Raw genomic sequence first — 19,374 nt, 5'->3', positions numbered from 1 at the left:
CTAGAAATAGTGAGTTACTGCTCTGTACACATGTCACAAAGTAAAAATCACACCAATAAAGGTCCCCACACAGTCCTCAGCCCCCCACCAATGTCACCTGTCACCCAACAGTCACCTCATCAGTGCCCAGAAATTGACACCCATAACGTTCACATGTGAGTGTAGCGATCGCAGGCAGAATCACTGCGATTCTGCCTGCGATCCGGAAATCATTGCAAATCGCGGGACGCCTGTGCGTTGCCCGTGATTTGCAATAGCACCCCAAACGCTGTGCAATGTTGCCGCCATTTCCGCCTGCCGAATCGCGGTAACATCGCGCAAACATCGCATGACGCCCAAAAAAGGTACAAGAGTTTCTTTGGAGCGTCATGCGTTGTTTGCGCGATGTTACCGCGATTCGGCAGGCGGAAATCGCAGCAACATCGCACAGCATTTGGGGTGCTATTGCAAATCAGGGGCAATGCACAGGCGTCCCACAATTTGCAATGATTTCTGGATCACGGGCGGAATCGCAGTGATTCTAACCATGATCGCTACGCTCACATGTGAACATAGCCTAAAGTGCACCGGTCACCAGAGACTGCCATCAGTACCGCCGTGCACCATCGCCCGTCACCTGTCACCCATCAGTGACCATCGCCCGTCACCTGTCACCCCATCAGTCATCGTCACCTGTCACCCCATCAGTCATCGTCACCTGTCACCCCATCAGTCATCGTCACTTGACACCCCATCAGTGATCGTCACTTGTCACCCCATCAATCATCGTCACATGTCACCCCGTCAGTGACTGTCATCTGTCAGCCCATCAATCATCGTCATCTGTCACCCCATCAATCATCATCACCTGTCACCTCATCAATCATCGTCACCTGTCACCCCATCAATCATCATCACCTGTCACCTCATCAATCATCGTCACCTGTCACCCCATCAATCATCGTCACCTGTCACCTCATCAATCATCATCACCTGTCACCTCATCAATCATCGTCACCTGTCACCCCATCAGTCATCGTCACCTGTCACCCCATCAGTCATCGTCACCTGTCACCCCGTCAGTCATCGTCACCTGTTTGCCATATACATGCAATCACTTACTGACCGCCTAACGACTATATGCGTCGGCCATTAAAAGCTAAATACTGGGGTTATGGCAGCAGATAGCCCCCATAACCCTGGTATTTTTTGAAACGGCGGGCGGTCGGCTTTCAGATAAGGGTGGTCCCAGTGGCGGATTCGCCGCGGAATTACCCTTACGGTGCAGGGGAAGAGGTGCCCCCCCCCCCTCCTGCCGCGTCCCAGACGTTTTCCCAGCTTACCGGACCCGCCGGCAGCGGGGAAAACTATCCGGTCTTGGATCCTCAGAGACAGGAAGTCGAGTGAGGGCAAGATGGCCCTCACTCAACTCTATGGTCTTGGAGGACCGGAGCTACGTCAAAAGACGTTGCCTAGCAACCGGTTTAAAGGGCCGCTTTTTTTTTTTTTGCTTTTTTTTTTTTTTTTTTTCCCTCTTTCAACAAATTTTTTTTTTTTTTTTTCTTTTTTAGTGTAGTTGTGAGGTGTGAGGTCTTTTTGACCCCAGATCTCACAATAAAGAGGACCTGTCATGCCTATTTCTATTACAAGGGATGTTTACATTCCTTGTAATAGGAATAAAAATGATCAAAACATTTTTTTTTTTTTTTAAACTGTGTAAAAATAAAAAAATAATAAATAAAATAAATAGGAAAAAAAAAAAATTAAAGCGCCCTGTCCCCGTTAGCTCTCGCGCAGAAGCAAACGCATACGCAAGTCCCGCCTACATATGTAAACGGTGTTCAAACCATACATGTGAGGTATCGCCGCGATCGTTAGAGCGAGTGCAATAATTTGAGCCCTAGACCTCCTCTGTAACTCTAAGCTAGTAACCTGCAGAAATTTTTAAAATGTTGCCTATGGGGATTTTTAAGTACCAATGTTTGGCGCCATTCTGTGAGCATGCGCAATTTTGAAGCATGACATGTTGGGTATCTAATTACTCAGCGTAACATTATCTTTCATATTATGGGAAAAAATTGGGCTAAATTTACTGTTTTCTTATTTTTTAGTTCAAAAAAGTGAATTTTTTTCAAAAAAATCGCATTTGGAAGACTGCTGCGCAAATATGGTGTGATAAAAAATATTGCAACGATCTCCATTTTATTCTCTAGGGTCTCTGCTAAAAAAAAATATATAATGTTTGGGGGTTCCAAGTAGTTTTCTAGCAAAAAAAATTATTTTAGCTTGTAAACACCAAGTGTCAAAAATAGGCCCAGTCTTAAAGTGGATAAATGGACAACTTTGTGTAAAGCGCTACTTGGATGTGAGGCGTCTGTATGTGGCTAGGCTGTGTAAAAGTGTTACACATGTGGTATCGCCATACTCAGGAGGAATAGCAGAATGTATTTTGGGGTGCAAGTTTTGCTATGTACATGCGATGTGTTAGAAATATTGCATAAATGGACAGCTTTGTGTAAAAAAAATGTGTTTTCATTTTCTTTCCACATTTTCCAAAAACTTGTGGAAAAAAATGACATATTCAAAAGACTCATTATGCCTCAAAAATTATACGTTGGGCTGTTTGCTTTCCAAAATGGGGTCATTTTATGGGGGTTTCCATTGTCCTGGTGCTCCAGGGCCTTCAAAAGTGCGATAGGTTGTCAGGAAATGATATGTGTAATTTGTGCTCCTAGAATGCCGGACGCTGCTACTCGGATGTTAGGCCTCTGTATGTGGCCAGGCTGTGAAAAAGTCTCACACATGTGGTATCGCCATACTCAGGCGGAGTAGTAGAATGTGTTTTGGGGTGTAGTTGCAAGTATACATGTGCTGTGTGAGAGAAATAACCTGTTAATACGGCAATTTGTAAAAAAAAAAAAAATCTTCATTTTGCAAAGCATTGTGGGAAAAAATTACAACTTCAAAAAACTCATCATGCCCCTTATTAAATACCTTGGAATGTCTACTTTCCAAAAAGGGGTCATTTGGGGGGTATTTGTACTTTCCTGACCTTTTAGTGTCTCAAGAAATGAGATAGGCCTTCAGTACATCAGGTGTGATCAAGTGTGATCAATTTTCAATGAATAGCACCATAACTTGTGGACTCTGTAACTTTCACAAAGACCAAATAATATACACTTATTTGGGTTTTTTTACCAAAGATAAGTAGCAGTATAAATTTTGGCCAAAATTTGTGAAGAAAAATGACTCATTTGCAAAATTTTATGACAGAAACAAAGAAAAATGCGTTTTTTCACGATATTTTCAGTCTTTTTTTATTTATAGCACAAAAAATAAAAAACCCAGTATTGATCAAATACCATCAAAAGAAAGCTCTATTTGTGTGAAAAAAAGGACACAATTTTTGTATGGGTACAGTGTTGCATGACTGAGTAATTCTCAGTCAAAGTGTGAGAGCGCTGAAAGCTGAAAATCGGTCTGGGCAGGAAGGGGGTGAAAGTGCACTGTAGGCAAGTGGTTAAACAGTTATTGCTCTTATCCTGAATGTAATAAAAAAACAAAAAAAATATTGAACCCCCCTATACATTTATTTATATATGTGTGTGTGTATATAATATAATATTATTATTATTATTATTATTATTATTATTATTATTATTATTATTATTTAAAAAATAATAAAAGTAAATAATAAAAATATATATTAAAAAAATATATATATAATGTATATGTGTGTATATAATATATTATTATTATTTAAAAAATAAAAATAAATAATAAAAGTAAATTTTATATATATATATATATATATATATATATATATATATATATATATATATATATATATATATATATATAATATATAAATAAACCGGTGGAGAAATAGCGTGTGGGATGTGTGGGAAGTGTGATCAGAATTGCTAATCCCCTCTTTGATTAATGGGCCCGGGTGACTGGTAACGGCAGGTCACTGGCTGCTAATCAGCTCTGTGCGCTCACACTGCGTATGAACCGGCTCCATAGTAACAAAGACGGCGACACACGATCCTGCGAGCGCAGAATTGGATTTCATGTCTCCGGCATCTCTGCGAATTGATAATGTGATTTGGGGGTACGGCTGCGAACGTTCCTGAGTGGCGCCGTGTGATTTGATTTAAGTGTATTGATCAGAGTGGGAAAATGCAATGATTTTTAAGTAAATCCATCGACCCAGGAAAATCCAGTCCTGTTCAACCATATAGTGGATGGAGGCCAAAGAGGATTGGGGGGGGGGGTCATTTTAACCCTCCGTGGCGTGGCATATTGCAGCCCTTTAGAGATGCAGGTAGAGGTGGGAGGAGCTCATTTATCATAGTTGAAGAGACTGTGATGGCTTGCAAGGGTGCTTAAACTGTGGCCCTCCATCTGTTGCAGAACTACAAGTCCCATGATACCTTGCAAGGCTGACGGTTAAAAGCATGACTCCCAAAGGCAAAGGCATGATGGGACTTGTAGTTTTGCGACCACCTTGAGGGCCACAGGTTGAGCATGCAATCAAATAAACTATCTTTTAATGAGGTGTTTAACCACGTCAGCTCTGGAAAATTTACCCCCTCCTTCATGACCAGGCCATTTTTTGCGTTACGGCACTGCATTACTTTAACTGACAATTGTGCAGTCATGCTATGCTGTACCCAAATAAAATTGGTGTCTTACCCCCCCTCCCCCCCCCGCACATAGAGCTTTCTTTTCCCCCCACAAATAGAGATTTCTTTTGGTGGTATTTGATCACCTCTGTAGTTTAATTTTTTGCGCTATAAACAAAAAAGGAGGAACTATTATTAAACCATTAAACCAATATTTTTTAATTTCTGCTATAAAACCTATCCAATAAAAAAAAATAAAAGGGAAAAAAAAATCCCTATAAGCATATATTGGTTAGTTTGCGCAAAAGTTATCGCAGGTACAAACTATGGTGTGTGTGTGTATATTCTATTTTGTGTGTGTATATGTGTGTATGTATATATATATATATATATATATATATATATATATATATATATATATATTATATCCTGTTTCCCTGAAAAAAAGCCCTACCCTGAAAATAAGACCTAGCATGATTTTCAGGGATGGCTGCAATAGAAGCCCTACCCCGAAAATAAGCCCTAGTAAAAATCCTTGTAAAAACATGTAATTTTGTTTTGTATAAAGATTATATAATGATCAATGTGTCTCCTTTTTGTAACTTTATTGTGGAAAATACCTTATTTACAGCACTGCTGGACGCTCACGTGACCCACCGGAGAGCTTCTCCTCTCCTCCCGGATGACATCAGTGGCCCCTCCCTCTGCAGTGCTTGGAGCGGGGCTGACATCAGTGGCCCCTCCCTCTGCAGTGCTTGGAGCGGGGCTGACAGCGGGGATCGCAGCCCCTCCCTCTGCAGTATTCGGAGAGGGAAAGTAGAGCTCCGGAGGGTCACGTGAGCGCCCAGCGGTGCTGTTAATAAGATATTTTCCACAATAAAGTTACAAAAGGAGACACACATCGCACATTACATAATCTTTTTACAAAATCAGTTACATAATTTTACAATGACTTTATCCAAGGTTTATTTTTTGGGATTACAGAATGTCATAATGCTGACTCCTGAGCTGACAGTGGGAGAGCGGGAGAGAAGAAGGGCGACACATGAACTTTTTTTTAACATTTTATTGTTTTATTCCAGGTTTTTTTTAGAACATAGAGAGGGCTAAATGACACAACACAAGCACTGTGCTGTCTATCACGCTTAACCACTTTACCACCGGAGGATTTTGCTGTCTTCCGTCCAGGCCACTTTTTGCGATTCGGCACTGTGCGACTTTAACTGACAATTGCGCGGTCGTGCGACGCCGTACCCAAACGAAATTTACGTCTTTTTTTTCCCACAAACAGAGCTTTATTTTGGTGGTATTTGATCACCTGTGCGATTTTTACTTTTTGCGCTATAAACAAAAAAAGAGCGTTTATTTTGAAAAAATAACAATATTTTTAACTTTTTTTATATGAAATTCCCCCCAAAAAAAATGTAAAAACCAATTTTTTTAAAAAATTTTGGCCAATTTGTTTTCTGCTACCTATGTTTGGTAAAAAAAATCACAATAAGCGTATTTTGATTGGTTTGCGCAAAAGTTATTGCGTTTACTAACAAAGGGAAAGATTTCTGTCATTTTTGGTGTTTTATTTTTTTAACGCGTAATGGTGGCGATCTGCGTTTTTTTTTTTTTTTGCGGGACTGCAACATTGCGGCGGACAGATCGGACCCTTGACTGACATTTTTGACACTTTTGGGGGTACCAGTGACATTACTGCAGTAATCAGTGCTATATATATGCACTGTTACTGTAAAAATGACACTGGCAGGGAAGGGGTTAATTTGATTGGAGAGGGAGGGGTTAATGTATGCCTGGTGCTTACTGACGTGTGTGGGGGGAGGTGACTGAGTGAGTCATGGACAGATCGGATGTCCAGCTATGCTGAACAGTCCGATCTGTCACTCCCTGTCACTATGGAGATCCGCCCGCTTGTGTTTATACAGGCGGGCGGATCTCCACACTAGATCACCGACGATGGGGGGAAGAGCGGCGGTGATCACCGCTGCTCCTCCCCTGGCCCGACTCCCGCTGTGACTGAAAACAGCGGGAGCGAGCCTCCGGCGGCGCGCAAGCGCCGCCCAGAAGGGGGAGTGTCTGACGACGTAGTACTACGTCGTCCGACGATAACGAGCCTCTCTGCCGCAGTAATATTACTGTGGGCGGTGGTAAAGTGGTTAAAGGATCAGGACATTTATTTATATATTTTAGGGTTACAATCACTTTAAGGACACACACACTCACTTTTTTTTTTTTCTTTTTTTCACTAGTAATGGCGGTCATCAGCGATTATAGCAGGACTTCAATATTGTGGCGTATAAATCTGACACTTTTTACACTTTTTTTTTTTTTTTTTTTTGGGGGGGGACAAGTGACACCAATACAGTGATCAGTGCTAAAAAAAAAAAAAAAGTAATATGCACTGTTAATGTACAAATGATACTGGCAGGGAAGGGGTTCCAACTCTGCTACTTTTGGCCTTAAGTTTGAAATTCCCTTTTCAATTTCCTGTAATTCTCTCTTTATTGAGTAGACCCTATAATCTGAGGATAAGTAGACGGAGTTTCATTATGCAGAGTGGGCAGAGCTTCAGGGAAGTGGGTGTGGCAAGTAATAGCTGTGCTGCAAAGTGTCCCTGGAAATTTTTTTTTCAAATGTTGGCAACTATGTATTAGGTGCGTGATCTGGCACAGGATGGCCACCCTGCCGCAGTATATCTACATGGGGCAGTCGATTAAGCAGTTCTGAAGGCATAAGGGTTTTTTTTTTAACCCTAATGCAGAGAATGCATTAAAAACCTTCACAATGCGCCCCCCCCCCCTTTATACTCACCTGAGCCTGATCTCGATCCAGCGATATGCAAAAGAGCAGTGGCTCTCTCTCTCCTCATTGGCTCCGAGATGGCAGCCGGAGCCATTGGTGTCAGCTGCTGTCATTTGCAGCCATGGGGGCGGGGCCGAGCTGTGCTCCGTGTGTCTATGGACACAGACCCGGCTTAAAAGAGAGCGTGCCTGATTGCCCCATGGCAAGCGCCTAGGACTCGGCAGAGGGGAAGGAACTAGGAATGCCAGCGGGGAACCAGAGAAGAGGTAAAGCAGCAGAAGGATTAAAAATGGTTCATGTCGATTGAGAACACTTAGTTTTGCTAAGACATATTACACTGTTTTGTTTCTGTGTGTGTATATGTATAAGCCTCTCCTCAGTGTAAGACACATGAAAGCCCGCATGGAGTTTGCTAAAAAACACCTGAAGGACTCCAAGATGGTGAGAAATAAGATTCTCTGGTCTGATGAGACCAAAATAGAACTTTTTGGCCTTAATTCTAAGCGGTATGTGTGGAGAAAACCAGGCACTGCTCATCACCTGTCCAATACAGTCCCAACAGTGAAGCATGGTGGTGGCAGCATCATGCTGTGGGGGTGTTTTTCAGCTGCAGGGACAGGACGACTGGTTGCAATCGAGGGAAAGATGAATGCGGCCAAGTACAGGGATATCCTGGACAAAAACCTTCTCCAGAGTGCTCTGGACCTCAGACTGGGCCGAAGGTTTACCTTCCAACAAGACAATGACCCTAAGCACACAGCTAAAATAACGAAGTGGCTTCACAACAACTCCGTGACTGTTCTTGAATGGCCCAGCCAGAGCCCTGACTTAAACCCAATTGAGCATCTCTGGAGAGACCTAAAAATGGCTGTCCACCAACGTTTACCATCCAACCTGACAGAACTGGAGAGGATCTGCAAGGAGGAATGGCAGAGGATCCCCAAATCCAGGTGTGAAAGACTTGCTGCATCTTTCCCAAAAAGACTCCTGGCTGTATTAGATCAAAAGGGGGCTTCTACTAAATACTGAGCAAAGGGTCTGAATACTTAGGACCATGTGATATTCCAGTTTTTCTTTTTTAATAAATCTGCAACAATGTCAACAATTCTGTGTTTTTCTGTCAGTATGGGGTGCTATGTGTACATTCATGAGGAAGAAGAATGAACTTAAATGATTTTAGCAAATGGCTGCAATATAACAAAGAGTGAAAAATTTAAGGGGGTCTGAATACTTTCCGTACCCACTGTATGTATGTGTTTGTGTGTATATATATATATATATATATATATATATATATATATATAATATGTGTGTGTGTGTATATGTATGTACGGTATTTCACAAAAGTGAGTACACCCCTCACATTTTTGTAAATATTTTATTCTACCTTTTCATATAACAACACTGAAGAAATGACACTTTGCTACAATGTAAAGTAGTCAATGTACAGCTTGTATAACAGTGTAAATTTGCTGTCCCCTCAAAATAACTCAACACAGCCAATAATGTCTAAACCGCCGGAAACTGATTAAAAAGTGTTCCTTTCATTTTTTTTTGAGGGGTGTGTGTGTTTTTATATATATATATATATATATATATATATATATATATATATATATATATATATATATATATTATAATAAAAAAAAAATTATATTATATGCAGGCCTCTTGCAATCCTCTGTGCATTAAAGCTCAAAACGGGAGAGAACAAAGCAGCACAAAGAGCCAATCAATTGTGCTGAAGTGTTTGAGATAACAAGGAACAAACTGATAAGGTGACAGAGCAGAGAACTTAAGAATGTTTCTCATTCACTGTCCAATCACAAACTTGGAGGGGAGGGGAGGAAGCTAGACCTGTAAATCTTATTAAACCTGCAGCAGATAAAAAACAGGTCTTCTCTTCTGCTAGATAGACATGGCTGTACTATGTGGTAGAGTTGTGTGAATCTCAGAACTGGATGCACAAAAATGTAAGTCCTTTTGGCAAGTAACATTATTATTATTTTTTTAATTTCTTTTTAAGGTGATTTTATTAAGGTGCACAACAACAACATAAGGTTAACAATGCAGTTACAGAGATAATCTATAGTAGCCAAACAATCATAATAAAGACATTTAAATATTGAGGATGCAAGACGTGAAGAACTATCCCCAAAACCGCAAATATATGCATTTCATCTGTGGATATCCTGGGACTCAGTTTTAAAGTGCTCCCATCGCAGGGGAGTTCTGAAGACTGACATTTCTTACCCCTCCTGTATAAAGGCCCGTACACACGTACCGATCATCGGCAGAACGATCGGCCGTCTTTTTCCAGGGCTGTCGGTGTCTGTTGAAAAGTGCAAAGACTGCACAAGAATTTTGTCCGCCGACTACAGCCGACTGCAGAAGTGATGTCATGTGATGGTTAACTTTCCGTGTGTTTTTCCTTTTCTGAGCATGCCCAGTCTTGCAAATCTGCAGTCTGTCGGCCGAATTCTGTACTGACTGGCGAACAATCGGCCGTTCTGGTGTCGGCATACAAAAATTTTCATGCTTGCAAGACAGATTCTTTTCGGCCGATTGTGCGCTGTCGGCTGTCGGAGGCATCATACTAACAAGCCTACAATCGGCTGATTGGTTGTCGGCCGAAGCTTTTCTGCCGACGATCGGTACGTGTGTACGGGCCTTTAGAAGGCTTTTTACTGGACTGCCTGGGTCGCCCCCCCCCCCCCACGCAAGGCAGGGTGCCTGGGTCGCCCCCCCCCACGCAAGGCAGGGTGCCTGGGTCGGCCCCCCCCCCCCACGCAAGGCAGGGTGCCTGGGTCGGCCCCCCCCCCCCCCACGCAAGGCAGGGTGCCTGGGTCGGCCCCCCCCCCCCACGCAAGGCAGGGTGCCTGGGTCGGCCCCCCCCCCCACGCAAGGCAGGGTGCCTGGGTCGGCCCCCCCCCCCCACGCAAGGCAGGGTGCCTGGGTCGGCCCCCCGCCCCCCACGCAAGGCAGGGTGCCTGGGTCGGCCCCCCGCCCCCCACGCAAGGCAGGGTGCCTGGGTCGGCCCCCCGCCCGCGCAAGGCAGGGTGCCTGGGTCGGCCCCCCCGCCCGCGCAAGGCAGGGTGCCTGGGTCGGCCCCCCCGCCCGCGCAAGGCAGGGTGCCTGGGTCGGCCCCCCCGCCCGCGCAAGGCAGGGTGCCTGGGTCGGCCCCCCCCCCCCCCCGCATTATGAATGGTACCCTGATTCCGAACCGTACCACTTTTATTTACACTTTCGTTGGGGTACCAAGCACATTAGTACCGTACCAACAGGGTGGAGCTACACTCTGCAGAACTTTTATTGGTTGACAGAGAATCGTCTATCACAGCTTTCCTGCTACACCACGCCTATCATGAAAGGGTACTATTGGCAGTGGAAACACAATGTGTACCGTTCCGAACCGTACCGTACTGAACCGAACCGCACCGTACCACTCAGTGGAAACGAGGCATTAGAGGTTCAATAAGGATTTTTTTTCCCTCCAAATATTCTATATTAAGTTATGCACAATCTCTTTCATTTTCACACCTGTTGCTTAAAATACAAACCTAAGAGTAGAAATTGTTCTTGTTTTCACAGCGCGGTGCTGCCGCCAGCCTCTTTTGTCTCGAGCACCTGACCCTCGCCCCGCTGTGCGTGCCTCTCGATACATAATGCAGCAACAATTGCCGCCATCTACATTGCAACTTTCTGACTCTAAATTTAATTGCAGCACAGCTGAGCAAAATCTATCAGGAGGCAAATTATGAAAACAGAAAAAAAAAAAGTAAAAGCTCATTACACAAAAGGATTTTGCCTCGCAGGGAATCACTTTGGTGTTCCTGAAGCTCATTCTTTTTTAGGAACAACGCAAATTGCCTAAAGGTAGTGGAAATGGGTTTATCAGCAGATGCTATGAGGAAGTTGAGGTTTTTAGATGATATTGTGAATATTATTTATTTTATTTTTCTTTTATTGCTGGTAACGTGCTTTTCTTCTGGCAAAGTTCTAGAGCCCCGTTTATTTATTTTGTAACTTACTTTCATTTAAATCCACTTTTATTTTTTTTCCCCCAGAGGTAATCTATATGCTTTTAAAGGAAAACACACTGAAGTAGGCACTCTAAGATCACCCCCTAATATCACCTGCAAAGGTTCTAGTGAGACAAAATGGCTCTAAATGGTGGGCGTATATTGGTGAGTATACAACTGGAAAGACCTGATTTAAACTTAACCACCAAAGAATTACATAGAATATATATTATATAATATAATATTTCATTACTCACTGGACTGTAATGAATTTATATTTACTTTAATCGGGGCTTTTTTTCAGCGGGAACGCGGGGGAACGTAGTCCGGCACCTCCACTGAATGTATTTTATGGCTAGGAGTGCTGGGGTGTGCTGGAGGGTCTATTGATGCTGCCTGATGGTGCTGGTGGGGATCTTTTTTTTGTGCGGGTATCTAGTGTTGCTGAAGTGGGTGGATGTTGCTGGGGGGTCAGTTGTTGCTGGGAGGAATCTACTATCGAGGGAAAGGTCTATTGCGGCTGGCTCATGAAGGGTCTATTGATGCTGGCTGTTGAGAGAACTGTTGTTGCTGCTGAGGGGCTATTGTTGCTGGGAGGGGGGGTTCAGTTGTTGTGTTGGGGGTCCATTGATGCTGGGGTGGGGTCTATCGAATTCCATACAAATTTTTTAGTAGCACAAAATGATACTTGGTTCCGTATTCTCTAAAAGGGGCGGTAGAGGGAAGTGGGTAGGATATGGAACCAAGGGATGGTTTTCAGAGGTAGGGGGCAGAGACAAAGGGTTACTCAGAAAGGAGGAGTTCCTGCACTTATTTTCTGCGAAAAAAAGCCCTGACTTTAATTAATTAATCAAAAATATATAACAAAAAAGTGGTTGTGTACTGCATTAAAAATGGTACCAAGACTCACATCATACACACCTAAAAAACTACATCTGCCTCTCTCCCTGAATATACACATTTAAGTTGAACCACCGTATACACCAATATTTGTAATAGGTCAAGAAATAAAACCATCAAGGATAATGATGGTAATGGTGATCAAATGTATTGTGGATAAATGGAACTATGGGAAGAAGTTCAATGTTTAGTGAAACAAAAAAGAGGGAAGACAAGCTGATATCCATTCAATGATGTCCTTATGAAAGATGATGGTAAAACTCATAAATACCAGTACTCTAAAGTGTCAAGTGAAAGGACAAACGAAGAAGCATAGATCTCTGCTTGTCTGCTATTGTAAAATCTCCCACATTGATTAGGGAGAAATAAACTGGTGTGGTCCAGAGGAGGATAGGTGTTCACCAAAACAGTCAATGGCTGTCTAGAGCATTTGGTATATAATCTCACGATTGATTCTGTGAACATAACCCCCCTCGCACATCCAATTAAACCATTCCATTCACTGTTTTCGAAAAGTGTCCTCCAAGTAATGAAACCGGTTTAGTAGCAATTGAGCCTTTGTCATTAAATGTAGGTGTCAAATCCAGAAAAGTGACTTGTTTGCGATGAAACTTGCATGTGAATTTCAAATTGTAGGGATTATTGGCCAAAGTGCCCACAGACTCACTCAATTCCAGCTCACTGCCTGACCAAAATGTGAGGACGTCGTCGATATACCTGGCCAGGACAAGATCTTGGACAGGCACATCGGCGATGATGCCCCCCCCCCCAATTAAACAGCCCGGTTTCCCAATTGCCCAGGTATAAATTGGCATAAGCCTAGGCACATTTGGGCCTGGCAATAGTGTTTTGCCATTGTATTTGAATTTGTTGTGTCAGTGGAAATTGTACAATGAAGACATTGTGGGCACGTTTGCCTAAGGCTCTACTGTGCAAAACCTTTTTGATGACCTGCAGACCTTTTGTAATGCTGCATAGAGGAATAAAGAGCCTCTATATCTAAAGTAACGAACGGTGTATTTTCAGGTAATATTAAATCATGTAAAAGGGTCAATGTCAAGGTATTACATTGCCTTCCTGTTGGCAGCCATCGTGGACATGTGCAGACTGCTGTCTTTTATAAACTCTGTTTGCATCGTCACTTGCCTGCTGCCTGGGCGTCGCTCAGTGATGATGTTGCACACCTGACACTATATATATATATATATATATATATATATATATATATATATATATATATATATATATATATATATATATATATATATATATATACATATACACACACACACACACACCCCTCACATTTTTGTAAATATTTTATTATACCTTTTCATGTGACAACACTGAAGAAATGACACTTTGCTACAATGTAAAGTAGTGAGTGTACAGCTTGTATAACAGTGTAAATGTGCTGTCCCCTCAAAATAACTCAACACACAGCCATTAATGTCTAAACCGCTGGCAAGAAAAGTGAGTACACCCCTAAGTAAAAATGACAAATTGGGCCCAATTAGCCATTTTCCCTCCCCGGTGTCATATGACTCGTTAGTGTTACAAGGTCTCAGGTGTGTTAACTTTGGTGTTTTGACGCTCTCACTCTCTCATACTGGTCACTGGAAGTTCAACATGGCACCTCATGGCAAAGAACTCTCTGAGGAGCTGAAAAAAAGAATTGTTGCTCTACATAAAGATGGCCTAGGCTATAAGAAGATTGCCAAGACCCTGAAACGGAGCTACAGCACGATGGCCAAGACCATACAGCTGTTTAACAGGACAGGTTCCACTCAGAACAGGCCTCGCCATGACTGACCAAATAAGTTGAATGCACGTGCTAAGCGTCATATCCAGAGGTTGTCTTTGGGAAATAGACATACGAGTGCTGTCAGCATTGCTTGCAGAGGTTAAAGGGGTGGGGAGTCAGCCTGTCAGTGCTCAGTCTGCATGGCTGTTGTCCCAGAAGGAAGCCTCTTCTAAATGTGATGCACAAGAAAACCCACAAACAGTTTGCTGAAGACAAGCCGACTAAGGACATAGATTAATGGAGCCATGTCCTTTGGTCTGATGAGACCAAGATAAACTTATTTGGTCCAGATGGTGTCAAGCGTGTGTGGCGGCAACCAGGTGAGGAGTACAAAGACAAATGTGTCTTGCCTACAGTCAAGCATTGTCGTGGGACTGTCATAGTTTAGGGCTGCATGAGTGCTACCGGCACTGGGGAGCTACAGTTCATGGAGGGAACCATGAATGCCAACATGTACTGTAACAAAATGAAGCAGCGCATGACCCCCTCCCTTCAGAGATTGGGCCGCAGGGCAGTATTCCAACATAATGACCCAAACGCACCTCAAGACAACCACTGCCTTGCTAAAGAAGCTGAAAGTAAAGGTGATAGACTGGCCAAGCATGTGTCCAGAACAAAACCCTATCGAGTATCTGTGGGGCATTCTTAAAACACAAGGTGGAGGAGCGCAAGGTCTCTAACATCCACCAGCTCCGTGATGTCGTCATGGAGGAGTAGAAGAGGACTCCAGTGGCAACCTGTGAAGAACTGGTGAACTCCATGCCCAAGAGGGTTAAGGCAGTGCTGGAAAATAATGGCGGCTACACAAAATATTTTGGGCTCAATTTGGACATTTTCACTCAGGGGTGTACTCACTTTTGTTGCCAGCGGTTTAGACATTAATGGCTGTGTGTTGAGTTATTTTGAGGGGACAGCAAATTTACACTGTTATACAAGCTGTACACTCACTACTTTACATTGTAGCAAAGTGTCATTTCTTCAGTGTCGTCACATGGAAAGGTATAATAAAATATTTACAAAAATGTGAGGGGTGTACTCACTTTTGTGAGATACTGTGTATGTGTGTGTATGTATATGTATATATATATATATAATATGTGTGTGTGTGTGTGTGTGTATACATATATATATATATATATTGTCTGTTGGCTTGCAGTCCTTTGCCCTTGTGTTTGCGCTCCACGGTGCATCACTGCTAGCAGTCTTCTATTCTCTGTGTTCGTCTGTGCATAACCTGGCTTGGCTGACGACTTTTCTGGCTCTCGATTCCGCATCGGCAGACGACCCGGCATCGGCAGACTACCCACCTCCAGACTTAATCCCAGGTTGGATGACTACCCGCTCTGGACTTCACCCCGGCTGTTCCTGATTTTGCTTCTCACTTTTTTGCTGTGCATTTATTGTTGTTGCTCTAATAAACTGCTTTCATTTACTTGTATCCTTGTGTGGTCTGGTTTCCTGGCACCCTGACAGTCAATAAGTGCAAAGTGTCTTTAACCTATGAAAAATAGTTACTGAAAAATGACTGTAATATTTTATCTACGTATTCACTACTATTCTCAGTGAGTGATCCCACCACTGAGATAATTGGACACCCAGGGGGGGTCCTCCAAATATTTGTGACCCTTGAGCAAGGCATAGAGGTCTGGTATCCTGGGGTACCCAATCCTTGAGAATCTACACCGTTTCCTTGTCTATCACATTTTCTGAGATAAACCTGATCAATGAGTTCAAATACTTTAATTTCTTTTTGTCCTTTTCCATGTTACAAGGCTGGAAGATCTGTAAATATCCACTAATAGTACAATCATATTGTGTGTACATTGCTTTTAAAGGGCATTGCAGACATGGGAGAGTTGAGAGACCTAGAACTCATGTTTGGCTCACTTTCCACTGTTGTATACTGTCAGGGGAACACCTTGACTCAAGAGCTCTCTCTAGTCCAGGCAGCGTACAAAGGTCAACACTCCATCCAGCCAGTAGACGCTGCCGCCCAGAGCAGTTGGCTTCCTTAAAACTGAATTTCAGTACACGCTCTATGTAGCTCCGAGCACCACCAGTATGACACGTATACGTGTCCCATGGGCTGCACGTTCTCAGTTGCTCTTTATTCGTGGCACTGTACCTAAAATCAGAGCCCTAGAGGCCAATCAGCTGACAGCCTAACGATTTACTGCTAAGGGGGGAGGAATACCACAGACTGTGTGGAGGAAACACTGATTAAGAAGGTAGCAATGAAAAGCAGGGTGACCTCTGCTGCCAGGGAGACACAAGTACAGTTTAAAATAATAGTGTTTTCCTGATATCCTCTCCTCTTCCTGTAAACTTCAGTACTGTAAAGCTTCTGTCAGCCTTCCTCTCGAGCTGAGCCAAGACATACACAATAAAGGCTTCTAGTAAGGAATTAACTGCTCTGGGTTTAAACAAAATGGTTGCCTCCAGCGAGAAGTAGCAGGAGCTTTTGTGTTAAGAGCTTTTACTTTTTTTTTTCCTCCCGTTGGATTTTGCTCTGTTACGAGGCAATTTTGGTAGCATAATTATTAGTGTGGAATATACGTTGTTTTGTGAATGTTAATTGTCCTCAAACTGTTACGAGTAAAGTTAAGCTTTAAAATAGCAGGAGACCCAGCTCGTAACGTAGAATTCCTTTCAAGTTCTAACTATACTTTAACCTGCTCCCACCCACATTCTAAGCCTTTTCTATTTATCCTGTAAAGATGTCTATACTTGGCTATGCTAAGGGTGCTCCGGTCTGGTCACATGATCTCTCCAGCGGCTGGCTTCAGTGAAGAGGAGAGATCGCCAACAGCGGCTTCATTGGGTGGGTGATGACATCACCCATAGACTTATTCAGGGGCAGCCAGCGGTCCCTTCCTCTACACCGAAGCCACTGCTGGGAGCCAATTATGTGAATGGTCCCGAGCTCCCTCAGAATAGGTAAGTATAGACATTTCAGGGTAGATAGACTTCCAATGGGGGCAGGAATAGGTTTAAGTATAGTTAGTATTTGACTGGAATTCTACTTTAAAATTAAAGTTAAACTTCCCCCTTATCCTGACCAGTTCCCATCCAGCCTATATGAAAATGACAGCCTAGTGGCCTTTAATCGGTCCGGGTGGACATCCTATAACGTCCTCCAGGAACACAGGGTCGCGCTGAGGTGCGATCTGTCACCGGCTGTGTCCAACGGACACAGCCAATGACTAAACCGTGTACCAGCTCGCTGTCGGTACCATGTGATCCCTGTGACCAATCGCAGATTACATGACAATTATACACAATGGATGGCTTCCTTTCATGCCATCCATTGTGTAAAATTGTGTTGCTAGCTGTGACTGGCCACAGTGATCACATGGTACAGACAGGGCCAATCACAGCGCATCCGTACCATGTGATTTAGCTGTGGCTAACCACAACAAAACAAACCCGAATTAATCCATTTTCATTCAGTAAAATGCTTGCTTATAGCAATAAAATTCACTGCTATTCGCAATAATAATGTGTAAAAAAAAAAAAATAATATAAATAAAATCCTGATCACTTCCCTAGAGTAGCACAATGTTACTATGGTGTGTTTGGGAAAAAAAAAAAAAAAAAAAGTAATAAAGATTATTATTATTATTATTATTATTATTATTATTATTATACAGGATTTATATAGCACCAACAGTTTGCGCAGCGCTTTACAATTTGAGGGAAGACAATACAGTTCAGAACAGGAGGAACTAGAGGGCCCTGCTCGTTAGAGCTTACAATCTAGAAGATAAAACAAAAGTTTCAAGCCAAATGTATTTTTCTTCTTCGTACTGTCACCGGTCCGTATCCCTGATCACTGCCACACCAGTTGTTTGATGAACCTGTACTACACTGGTGACAAAATTAAAAAAAAAAATTAAAACTAAATATATATATATATATATATATATATATATATATATATATATATATATATATATATATATATATATATATATATATATATTTTTTTTTTTTTTTCAAATAATTATAGCAAAAAAATTTACAACTTCAAAGAACTTATGATGCCTCTTAATAAATACCTTTGGGGGTATCTGTACTGTCTTGACATTTTGTGTAAATCTCAGTACTGGATGAACAGAAATACAAATTCTTTGGCAGGTAATTCTGCTCCCTTGTATCTTTTTTACCTTCGTAATTAGCTGTGGATCTAGTTCAGCTTAAAATGATGCCGAAGCTTACCTACCTGGATTGGTGAACTGATTTGCATGCTCTCTCTCCCTGTCAGCAAAGGAGTCAACATCCCTGTAATCTCCAAAATAAACTCTAGATAAAGTCCTTATTAAATCATATAATATTCTCTGTAAATGGATTATATAATGTCCAGTGTGTGTCTTTTTTTTAATGTTAGAAAATACCTTATTTACAGCGTTGCTGGGCGCTCACATGACCCGCCGGAGCTCTTCTTTCCCACTCTGAGCACTGCCGAGGGAGATCCCGGGATCCTTGCTGACGTCAGCCCTGCTCCGAGCACTGCCGAGGGAGATCCCGGGATCCTCGCTGACGTCAGCCCTGCTCCGAGCACTGCCGAGGGGATCCCGGGATCCTCGCTGACGTCAGACCTGCTCCGAGCACTGCCGAGGGAGATCCCGAGATCCTCGCTGACGTCAGCCCTGCTCCGAGCACTGCAGGGGGAGGGGACATTGACATCAGCCGGGAGGAAGAGGAGAGCTCCGGCGGGTCACACGAGCGCCCAGTGGCACTTTTAAATGAGGTATTATTAAGTTACATACAGCCGGGGGGAGGAGGACTGGACATTATATAATACTTTTACAGCACAGATTACATGATTCTACAAGGATTTCATCTAGGTCTTATTTTTGGGGTAGGGCTTACTTTCGGGGAAATACGGTACATAACATTTTAAAGGAATACATTTTTCTTGAGATTTTCTTGCGCTAAAGACACCAATAATGGCTGACAATAAAGTCATATTAATTTAAACTCATTATGTTTTTAAAAAGTCGAATATACAATATATATATTAAAACAAAAAAAAAAGTCCATATAAAAATATATACATTTTTAAAAACTGTTGATTTTGGTTTTCGTCCAAGTTCATCTTGCATTTTCGGTTTCGGCACCAAAATTCCCATTCGGTACACCTCCTAATTTTTGTTGTTCCTATTTTTCTAGCAATTGACATTTAAACGTTCTTTTTAGTTTTTTTTTTTTTTTTTTGAAGTTTTTGATT

Source organism: Pelophylax lessonae (genome assembly GCF_965119305.1).
Source record: "Pelophylax lessonae genome assembly, chromosome: 5".
NCBI lineage: Eukaryota > Metazoa > Chordata > Amphibia > Anura > Ranidae > Pelophylax > Pelophylax lessonae.
This window is presented reverse-complemented; position numbering follows the sequence as displayed.